We start from the raw sequence: 11,932 nt of genomic DNA, 5'->3' as shown, positions 1-11,932 counted from the left end.
GTAGAAATCTGAGTTTACCCTTAATTTTCTTGTTAACTGTGGCAAACAAGTTTCCTGATATAAATCAGAAAATAGAAATCTATTCAACAGATTAAAGACTCACATGTTTTGCTAAATATTTAATGATTTGATTCAAAAGTGCACATAGTCTTCTTTAGATCAAATTTGTTGTAGTCTAGATAGTTATAAGTGATGATAAAATGAGATTTACTAGATCAAAATGCAAATCTGGTCTTAAGAGTGTTAAAAAACTAGATGAGCTCATTCTTTTTGCCAGTAGATGGAGCTATCATGTAATATGCTACCTTTTTTTTTTTTAATTTCTGGGAGGGGGGTCTCCCCCTCACAACCAGTTTTCTGATCGATGTTGGGAATCATAGAGTGAATATTAGAACAGGAAGCCAGAGCAGAGAACACAGAATACTCAAGGGGTTTCTCTATTGTTTAGGTTTTATTTTTTTATTTGTTTGTTTTGTTTCTTATTTTCCTTTTTTTTAGTGAGACTAAGAATTTACAAGCATCTTTACTGAGAAACCTGAACAACTGCAGTAGAAGGAGCCTTATCACGTACAACTGTATGGATATTTCTTATGCTATGATTTTTCATTCTCTTTATCAGGTAAGACAACAGACTATTTCATTAAAAATCATATAGTAGGTCCCAATTTATTTATAATAATTTTTATCTCTTATGCTGGCACACCTAGCTGGCCATTAATATTAAATGCAACAAGAGGAAGAGGGAATACAAAGCCATCTTTGCAGCTGGATTGCTTTGTCCTATTATTCATATGCTAAAACAGAGTCTTGGTCTGGCAAGAAGGCATTTTGGTGTTGTGTTTCAATGGTCTTTTATTCTTTAGAATATATGGATATTTTGCATATTTTCTGGAATGAGTGCCTGGGTTTTATTTTCATTATAGTAGTGGACAGTCGTTGTGGTTGCTATCTACAAGTGTTCACTTTTCCCACTAAAGACTATATTGATGTTTCATACAGAATGCAAATTGGAACAAAATGTTACAATACATTTATAAGGCAGCATCAGGATTGCTGAATATTAATGTTGCAGAGCTGTGCTGCTTTTTCTCCATACCATCTTCAGATAGAGGCGCTGCATTAACATCCTTAATTCCTCCTTTCCTTTCTGCAAGGTATTGAAGATTTACTGGATTCCCCCTCCCCCCTCTAGACCCTCCACCCTTTGCAGCCTCTCATTTTTAGAAGACAGAATGGAGGGTACTTGCCTGTAATTAAATACAGCTTTATGCTGATGCAAACATCTCATAAGGCACATCATGTGAATTGTTTTATATTCTTAGGGTGAATTGTTATAGTAAAAATCCCATTTCATGTCATATTGCATGAGAAACAATTTTTTTTCCCCGTTATTATTTTTAGTTACATGGCACAGACTGTGAGAGACAGCAGAATGACTCAGGAGGTGGAGAACAGTACCCTGACTTTCTCTCCAATGATTCTGTTTTTCTAGAAGGATTTCTTTAGCCAGAGAAAACATTGGGGGAGAGCACTGGCTTTACATAGTCATAGATCAAAAATAGGTCTTAGTAACCAGAATGTGAGAAAAATGATTAATTTGAAAACATCTTGCTTCCTTTCATAAAGAGCTATGGGAAATCATAATTTGGGCCCTTCTATATCTGCAGAGAGGCAGATTTTTTGTCAGTGATTATCAAAATAGTAGGGCTGTTTCCCTGTTGGATTTTAAGTGCTAGAAACAGCTTTGGCCTTAAAAGATTCTTTAATGTACATGAAATTTAAAGAGGTTTATGCCCTTGCTCTCAGTGCATATTGATTTATTGGCTGGATTTTCCTCAGCAGCGCTGATTGCATGTGTGTGCAAGTATTGATGGAGTGTTGTTGTGGATCTCTCCATGAGATGGTAAAGGATCCTCCCTTCTTGGGCAGAATTGGGGTGGAGGCAAAGGAATTGTACCCGGCTGATCGGCAGTTTCCTTCAGTGACGAATGTGTTATAAAAAAAAAAAATATGGTTTCTATTAGGGATGATGCTCCCTTATGCCAAGAGGCCCATTTCAACAAGAAACTTAAGCATATGAATGTTCTATAAATGGGACTACTTATAAGCTTAATATTAGGCAAGTGACCAAGGACTTTCCTAAGCTGGGCCACACTTGTTTTAAAATTATACATGGACTGAGGAGATGAATATTTTTAAAACAGAAATTCATTGTTATTCAATATAATTTACCTCGTAAGACAATCTTTAAGTAAAAAAATCTTAAGAGCAAACCTTGACTTCAGATCCCTACAAATTCTGAGTAAATTGGCTGTGCACAATATACATCCAAGGGGACTATAGGAATTGGGAACATAGTAATAGATATCCAAGATCAAAGCATGGTCTTGCACCCTGGTTCTAGCAGTACCAGATGTTTCAGTAAAAGGGGTTCAATGTGCTAGTGCAAAATTATGAAACAGAGTGCACCATTATGAAATACGGTAAATGAGGATTTTCTCCAACTGGAGAGTAGCTTGTGCCTTGAAACCCTTATGTTCATCCTGTTGAATGTAACCATAAAGATTCCTCTTATCCATATCAGTGTTGAGATATTGTCATCCCAGCAGCAGAATCATTCTACTGACATTACTGGAGCCTCACAATTATACTGTCCCTGGTACCTCTGCTATCCCGTCATTAGAGGATTTGATTAGTTAATTCATACAGTCACAGATCCATTGACTACAGTTCCACTCTATCCCTGCCCAGCTCCTAAACACTCTGCTAAAGGAAATTAAGGGTACCCCCTTCTTAAATGAAAACAAAACCCACCTGTTGTATTTGCATATCTTTCTAAAGGCTGCAAAGTGGTAGTTATTGACTGCTACACTAGAATGCCTTAGTTTTTAGTTTTTTGTTCTTTTGCGGTTTTTTGTGGGGGGTTGTTTTGCTTTTTTATCAAGGGTGCTTTATAATAAGAGGGAAAACACAATCCATCTACCTGGTCTTTGCATTGCTGAGGTTTTTCATGCAGTGAAAATGGCTTAACTATTTTTTGAGGTCTTTCATGCACATTTCTATAGGCCAAAGGATTTTGCTGCACACAGTTAAATATATCAGAATATATTACATAGAAAAGCCTATGGAAAATGACTGGAAAGGTTACAAAGGCAAATGCTCAGAAGTTAAGAGATACATAATTCAGGTTATGCATGTATCATGTGCATTACAGTTTGTAATTACATAGTCAAACTTCTATCCCCCTCCCCCTCTTAGCTTGGAAGTCCTCGGCATCACAGATGGAAATGTTTGCTGCAAGTTTTCAACAAGCTTCAACTGAATATGTGTAAAAAGTGATCTATAATAACTTGGCCAAAGATCAATGAGTTTTCATAAGGATAATAAAATGCACCTCTGTGACCCCAAAGCATACCTGCTGCATTTCAAGTCTGTGCTTCAGAGCACAGAAGTGCTCCAACCTCTCACTGGCAAAGCTGTAAAAATGTTTGCATTGTTGCAGTATTGCCAGCTCTGACCATTCAATCACTATGCAATAGATTTAAAAATCAGATACATGTTAGGTTCCTTTTATTTGACCTTTGGTTTTGAAACTGTAGGTTGCAGTCAGATCACATGTTCAGTCTTATTTACCTTTGAAAAAAGGAAGCTGAGATTCTCTTCTACTTTCATGATTGCAAACACTGAGATTGAGAGAAAAATACTAGTAAGTATCAGGATACTCCAAACAAAATTATGCAAATTGGCAATATTGGCAATATATGCTAACTAGCATGGAAAATGCCAGTCCCTGTGTTTAAATTCTGGCAACATTACATGCAACTTAAAACAATTTTTTGTCATAGGAAGTGTTAAGCAACTTTAACGCAGGCATGGCTACACTTGCTGCCACCTCTGATTACAGGGTAGATGTTAGATTTCCTCATTGCCCAAACAGATAGCTGATTCATTCATCCTGCTATTCATCACCAAACTGTCATAATGTCATAATCAAATCTGATAAACTCTTAAACCTTAATATATTACAAATAACAATGTTTTAATGATTTAATCTGAATTGTAGTTAGACAAATTCAGTTTATATTTAAATTATATTACAGCTATTAGTTGAAGTTTACTGGGTTAATGATAGCTGAAGCAAAGATTCTGCCTGGAACTTGGAGGTGGATCAATATGGAGGGTCTATGCTGGAGTAGGAAACTTCAAGACTGATTATCCAATAAGTGTCTGGGATTCGCACACTGGAACAGAACGTCTGTAACTCCTTGTTGCACTGGCTTGTGCTGCCAATTTTCATATTGAAGATATTACACCAAGAACTTGATTATCCTCATCAAGATAACAGACCCTACTCAAGCCAAGTATCTTTGATCAACACTGAAGCTGAACTTATCGATCCTAACTCTCAGACAGGCTGAGTATCTTGCAGGATTAGCTTTCACTCAGCATGTCTACATGTGCAGTTAATGTGAAGCAATAAACTCTGGAGTTTATTTATTGCTATGGAGTTTATTGCTCCCCTGCATGTTGTTTGAATGTGTACCCAGGAGCAATAAATTCTAGGGTTTATTGCTGTTTGAATGTGTACTCAAGCCTGCAGCATGTTGAGCCAGGTTGGAGCAGCTCCCCCTAGTTTAATGTGCTGTGGATGTGCTGGCTGGGGCATGAGGGTGCTTCAGCATGAGGCTAGCTGGCAGGCAGCACCCATACTGAAACATCCTCATGTCCCAGGCAGTCAGGGCAGCACCTACACATGCATTGCTGCAGAGTTTTTTTATTTTGTATTTACAAGTACTTGTATTTACAAGTAAGTACTATCCTGTTGTGGAGTAAATTAGTTTACTTCAGCCTAATAGGGACATGTGTGTAGACACTGAGATGTTTATTGCACAGCTAATTAGTCTAATGCACAATAAATGTCTCTTGTAGACATGCCCAGTCTGAAGCAAAAATTCTTCCCTGCTGTTCAAATGAATAGTATATATAACATTCTCCCTACCCCTTTTCCCCTCTCCCTCCCAATTCTCTATTCTCCCAGTGCAAAATATTGATCACGATATAACTCTCAATATAGTGTATTTCATGAACTATGTCAATGGATCATTCTGAAAATTCAGGGTCTGACTCAAATTGTCAAAAGTAAATACACTAGCCTCTTTGTACTTATCACAAGAGCTATAAAAAAGGAGAGCATTTGTTGCAAACAGATTACCCAGGATGATCTTCAGTCTTCACAATTACAAAGATACAAGTTATACAAGCTAATGACAGGCAGGCAAGTTGGGGACCAAGGACAGGAAAACAGTAAAGACAGAATCCTTGTCCCAAAGAAATTATGGTCTAAATGTAGGGCAGATACATGGGCACAGCAGAACAAAAAAGGAAGCATGAGGTTTTAATGCTAAGTTAAAGACTGCGTTAACATATTCACCTAAATACCCAAAAAGATCATGTGATTGCTCAGTAAGGAAAACAGCAATACTCCAGTTGATATCAATACTAAAGGAATGTGATTTACATGATGGAGCAAGAGGAAAGGGGTGGCCATATAAAGCAAAACCAGGATTTGGCCAATAAATACCAGGTTTTAATATTTTATATCTATTTCATCATTTCAGAGTAAGTGGTGACTTTTGTCCTGTCTTAGTTTTCATGAGAATGAAATGACGAGCTTTTACAAAGCTCCAACAGTTGTTGACGAATATGAGAAAAGTATTAGTCAGTGTTAAAATGCAGTTTTATTCAAAAGATGGCTACAATGACTCAAGGGTATTTCGGAAGTGCTGTTTCCATGTTGCACATCCTCTCTGTGTCAGTAAGAACTCTTATCTTCCAAGTTATCACCAATAATAGAGGTTCAGCAGGCCAAATTAGGTATTCATCTCCACCATTGGCCCCAGTTCTCCGGTTTATCATACTCTATGGGATCCCTGTAGCTGCATCTGATTAAAATAAACTGATTCTTCTCTGACTGGCATCAGTGTAAATTTGACAATTCTGTTGAACTCAGTGGAGTTACAAGAATGTAAAATTGTTATGAGAGGAAAATTATACCCACCAAGTGCAAGGTGAGTTCAGAGAGCTACCACTAGTGCATGTGAAAGGATGTATATGACTCACCAGCATTTTAAACCCAATGAGCCCTCAATTTGCTCAAATGTATACCATTTCATGAGGTGCAAAAGAGTAGAGAATCAAAACCATAGCTACAAAAAGTCAATGAGAGCCATGAAAATCAGGATGCAGATGATGGCAGCTCCTGAGAAAATCAGGTTTGGATAGGTGCAAGCCACTTGTTTTCTATCCCACCACTTTTAAAAGCAAGCACAGAAACTGGTCTTCAGGTTATGCCCACAGTGGGCAGATAAAATAATGGAGCCCACTCTGACTGGTCTTCTTGAGACCTTAACAACAAATAACAAACAATAATAGCAATGCAACACTGGATTAATAATCTAAAGGTAGTGAGGGGTATCAGATGACCTGAGAATTTACTATAATATGGCCTACTTATGATGATGTGCTTTCAATGCCAGAGGCTAGGGTGACCGGATGTTAGCATATAGTAAAACCATTCATGTAAACAGAGTGATGTGATATGAACAAAAAATAAACAGAATCCTACTGTTACTTTTTTACCAGGAATATACTCCAAGCCTCATTACTAATTAGCATTTCTAGGTTTCCTGGGATGGACATCCATGTGCAAGAGTCACAGAAAATATATAGGCTTTCCTATTCTGAATAAAGGTTTATCCAATATAGTATGAAAGCACTCCAAGGGCATTCACATTTTTGACTACAGTGAAATCTTACTTGTACTTTTGTCAACTGTAGTTTTTATGAATGAGACAATCTTTGATATGAAGCAAATCCCTAATCCTCCAAGCCAAGCCAAAGGCAGGTTAGCAGTGGCACAGTGAAAAGCTGTTGCTGTGTTCCACCAATGTGCATCAGAAAAAATTATTAAATATGAGGTTTGCCTAAAAGCATAGAGGTGACTATCTCTACCATTACATGGGAAATTTGCGTGCAGTTACTGAGATGCTTATATCTTGCATGCTGGGGGTCAGAGGCTGGGAACATGGAAGTAGAAGCATACTCTATTCATGGGAAAGGGGCCTGCTTGCCTTCCTTATCTCTAGCTCCTCTTGCAAATTAAAAAATAAGGGCTCACTCATTTGCAAGAGTCATAGTCAGAAAGATGGTAATGTGACACAAGTATCTGAGGCTGCTGGTAGTGATGGGAGATAAGATTCTAATGGGGATACTTAGAACTTCATTTGAACCCATGCTCAGAAATTATTCTTTATCTAAAAAAAGAACAGTAAATAGATTGGAATGGAAAGAAAAGAGGAAAGAGACAGAAAAAGGAGGAATGAGGGAAAGGAGGTATAGAAGTAAGGAAATAATCACCTGTAGTGGAAGTGTGAGAAGGAGCCATAGAATAAAAACTTTACAGTGGAACAGTAAGTCCATTGGTAAGATAAATGCAGAATCTATCATTTCTAAAACATTGAAAACTGTTATGGTGTTTAAAGCTACAGCTCCTATAGGAAGAGTTCCTGGCAGTGCTGCATCTCAGGGCTGTATAATACTTCCAGAAGAACCCTGTGAGAATCTGTGTTCTGGTTTGTCTGATGAGTGGAGTGGGCAGTAAGTTGGCTTCCTGCCTCAGGTAACAATTTACAATTAAAACATGAAGGACAGATTCTCAGCTGGTATCAACTAACCAAACTCCACTTAAGCCAACAGTTCTAGCCCCCAAACTCTCAACTTTGGCCAAGTAATTTTTAGATGATCCAGAACTCTCACTTTCCTTTCTTCTCAGTTTAAAGTAATGCTTTAAGGGTTGACAAGCAACACATTTAATTCCCTAAATTTACCATGTTTTAATCCCCTTGGAAATAAAAATATCTCTTGCCATTCTATAGAAGCTGGGATTTACTGTCCTTGAATATTTTGTTTGCTGATCTACCCTTAAAATCCAGTGCACTACTATAGGTGTATTCTGGACACATATAGCATGCCTCTCTTCCATGGCTGGATCTAGAATTTTGAAAAGGGGGGTGCAGATGGTGAGGTACATCATCACATATAGAACAAAACATATTTTTCTCCAGTTAAAAATAGACTAGAATTTTAATATGCTAGAGGCCTAGGACTGCATTATTTAGTTTAAGGTTGAAGCTAAAGCTAATATAACTTAATGGGAATGGGTTAAAAACAATCTCCGGGGCTGTGAAATTGAAGCTCCATTACCAGGAACAATTAACTAACAGTATAACTGCAGAAGAAAGGATAGCTTGATTGATGGACAACTGTGGAATGATGAATTTAAAAGGGATCAGGTAGATTATAATGACCCAGGAAGGCAAGTGACTCCCAGCACTACCACTGAAATGTTGCTGCCACTGCCAGGCAGTTGGTTTTAAAATTTCATAGATTCGTAGATACTAGGGTATAAAGGGATCTCAATGAATGATTGAGCCCAATCCCCTGCCAGTGGCAGGCAAAAGTGCTGGGGTCATGTGACCCCAGCCAGGTGCTTGTCCAGTCTTTTCTTGAAGACTTCCAAGGTAGGGGAGAGCACCACCTCCCTTGGAAGCCTGCTCCAGATTCTGGCAACTTGTACCATGAAGAAGTTCTTTCTGATGTCCAACCTAAATCTACCCTCTATCAACTTATGGCTGTAGTTCCTGGTTATTCCAAGGGGTGCTCTGGGAAACAGAGCATCTCTTATTCCCTGGTGCCCCACCTGGTGAATTTGTATACTGCCACAAGATCCCCCTCAGCCTTCTCTTGTGGAGGCCAAAAAGGTCCAGGTCCCTCAACCTTTCCTCATAGGGCCTTCCCTGCAGGCCTTGAACCATATGAGTGGCCTTCCTCTGAACCCTCTCAGAGTTGTCCACATCCCTCTTGAATTGCCATGCCCAGAACTGGATGCAGTACTCCAGCTGTGGCCTGACCAGCACTGCATAGAGGGGAAGCATCACCTCCCTGGACCTATTCATGATGCACCTACTAATGCATGACAAAGTGCAGTAAGATCTGCTAATTACTTTGTCACATTGATGGCTCATATTCATCTTGGAGTCAACAACAACTCTGAGGTCTCTTTCCGCCACTGTGCTCCTAAGAAAGTCATCCCCCAGCCTATCCACCAGGTGTGCTGGTGATCCCCTCTCCTGAGGTACAGCACCTTGAACTTGCCTTTGTTGAACTGCATCCTATTGTTCTCTGCCCATTTCTCTAACCTATCCAGGTCTGCCTGGATTCCATTTTTTCCCATCAATGTATTTACCTTGCCCCATAGTTTGGTGTCATCTGCAAATTTGGACAGAATGCTTTCTACTCCCTCATCCAGGTTGCTGATGAAGATTTTGAACAGCACCAGCCCAAGGACCAAGTCTTGGGAGACCCCACTGCCCACATCTTTCCAGGTCGATACCGACCCATCCACCACCACTCTCTGGGTACGATTCTTAAGCCAATTTGCCACCCACATGATTGTGTAATCATCCATGGCATAGCTGTTCAATTTGTTTATGAGAATAAGGTGGGATACCATGTTCAAGGCTTCTTAAAGTCCAAATAGATGACTGTGGCAGGCACCAGTGCTGCCTACCACTTTAAGAGTTAAATCAAGCACTCAGAAAGCATTTGATTACAGCGGCCATTTTAGAGCTCTGGCCACCTATATAACAAGAGCAGTTTGCTGCTGATGGCCAGGCAGGAAAGACTGCCTGGCTGAGCTGCTGCATGGGGCATCTTATAGGTAGGAGCAGGAGGCTGTGGTCCTGGACATGACCTAAAACTGCACCGTGCCAGGAGTGGGTGGCCTGATGGGGTTTCCAGTGGCATGGGAATGTCAGGAAAATGCCAGGCCAGTTTCCACCCCGGTGAAAGGCAAGTAGGGGTGCCTTAACCCCAGCCCTCACCTTCAGGTAGATTATATGATACTTCTAATCCAGGGAAGGCCTGGTAAGCTTCTTGAAGTGCCTGAGCCTGCTGGAGTGAGTGACCCTGTGGAGCCAGGCATGCTTTGTGAAGCATCTGAGCTGGGAATGGGGGACTGTAAGCCTCTGGGGCCCTCCAAGACTGGGCCCCGGCCCCTGAGGTCCCCTGAGTGCAGGCAGGTGACTTAGATGTAACCAAGGGACCTGACTGGTTAATGCTGGGGCCAGGACCCAGATAGGGGTCAAAAGGGCCAGGGGCCCACTTCAAGGGATGCCCATAAGAGCAGAGAAGCTCAGAGTCCTGACTGGCCTGAGATGGGGCCAGGGCTTAAAGGGAAGCCAAAGGTCCCAGGGAAGGAGCCACAGCTAATGGGGAAAGGGGACAGTTGAGTTGACTACCTAAGATGTCATCTGTGAGGCTTGGGCCACAGTGTAGGGGTAGAATGGAGCCATGGATAGCCCCCACAATATCAAGGTGTATAATGGGCAGTCTCCTACCTAATACTTACATCAATATTATTACATCAAGGCATAGCAGATGAGTGAGGTGGGTGGCTGACCCGTGCACAAGGGGCGTGCTGGTGCTTGCACTGGGCATGAAAGCTTGCCCCTGTCACAATGACATCTACCTCAACTTCTGTGTCTAATCATTTAGTGATCTGGTCAGAGAAAGAAACAAGGTTAGTCAGAAAGGATCTACCCGCTATGAACTCATGCTGGTTGCCCTTCAGCATTATATTTCCTACAAATCTGATCCTTGCTAATTTTTTCAAGGGTTTTCCCAAGGATAGAGGTGAGATTAATTAGTCTATAGTTATGCAGATCCTCCTTCTTCCCCTTCTTGAAAATAGGGACCATATTGGCCCATTCCAGTCCTCTGGGACCTCACCTGAGCACCATGAGTGCTCAAACAGTCATTCCCATGGCTCTGCTGACACTGGCTAGTTCTTTCAGCACCCTTGGATGGAGCTCATCTGGTCCCACTGACTTAAACACATCCAGCTCCTCCAAGTGTCTCTTTACTAGGTTGGCGCTAACAGTTGGTGGGCTGGTGTTCCTCCAGCTTCTGTCAGTAATGCATTTGGGAGATTTGTCTAGATTCATGTTGAAGAATACAGAGGCAAAGAACTCATTGAAGAGCTCTGCCTTCTCCCTCCTATCTGTCATGAACTGCCCTTGTCTGTCCTGTAGGGGTCCTATGCTACCCCATGCCTTCTTTTTGCTCCCTATATACCTGACAAAGGATTTTTTGCTGTCCTCAGTTTTTGTCACCAGTCTAAGTTCTGTTGCTGCTTTGGCCTTCCTAACTGATTCCCTGTAAGTGTAAGCCAAAGAGGTATACTCCTCCTTGGTAGTTACTCCCTGCTTCCACAGCTCGTATGCCCTTTTTTTGCCCTTAGGCTTTCCTGGATTTCCCTGTTTAGTCAAGAGGGCTTCTTGGCCCCTTTGCCCCCTTTTCTACATAGTGGGGTTGCCTCCTTCTGTGCCTGAAGGATCGCTTCCTTGAGGAACAACCGCCCTTTCTGGGCCTCCATTTTGTCAATGCTCTTGAGCTTTAATGCCCCACTAACTAATCTCCTAAGCAAACTGAAGTCATCCTTTCTGAAGTCTAGCACTTCTGCCCTGCTGGTTACTTTTCCCACCCTTTGCCAGATAGTGAATTCAGTCAATTGATGGTCACTATCCCCTAGGTAACCTTGTACTTGCAGATCTCCCACCAGCTCATCCTCCGTAGCCAGCACCAAGTCCAGCTAGGCATTCCCCCTAGTGGGATCATATACCTCCTGCATTAGGTGGAGGTTCTGTGTGCAGGTTAAGAACCTATGTGAGCAGTTAGTTCAGGTTGACTGAACCTCCCATCAGATGTCAGGGTAGTTTAGGTCGCTCTGGTGTAGTGCCCGAAGACTGGAAGAAGGCCAATGTGGTGCCGATCTTCAAGAAAGGGAGGAGAGTGGATCCGGCTAACTACAGGC

At 41.2% G+C, this 11,932-nt stretch overlaps 1 protein-coding gene across 1 annotated transcript in view; it reads left to right on the top strand.

The window, feature by feature from the left end:
- Nucleotides 1–413: 413 nt before the first annotated feature.
- The window catches only part of SCN2A (sodium voltage-gated channel alpha subunit 2), a 128,177-nt gene continuing 116,658 nt past the window's right edge, over nucleotides 414–11,932 (top strand). The window contains exon 1 of the mRNA XM_019553582.1: nucleotides 414–619. The gene's annotated coding sequence lies outside the window, so the exon portion shown is untranslated. The remainder of the gene's footprint in view (nucleotides 620–11,932) is intronic.

This window comes from Crocodylus porosus, unplaced genomic scaffold (genome assembly GCF_001723895.1).
Source record: "Crocodylus porosus isolate Cpor-Errol unplaced genomic scaffold, CroPor_comp1, whole genome shotgun sequence".
Lineage (NCBI taxonomy): Eukaryota > Metazoa > Chordata > Crocodylia > Crocodylidae > Crocodylus > Crocodylus porosus.
This window is presented reverse-complemented; position numbering and strand designations above follow the sequence as displayed.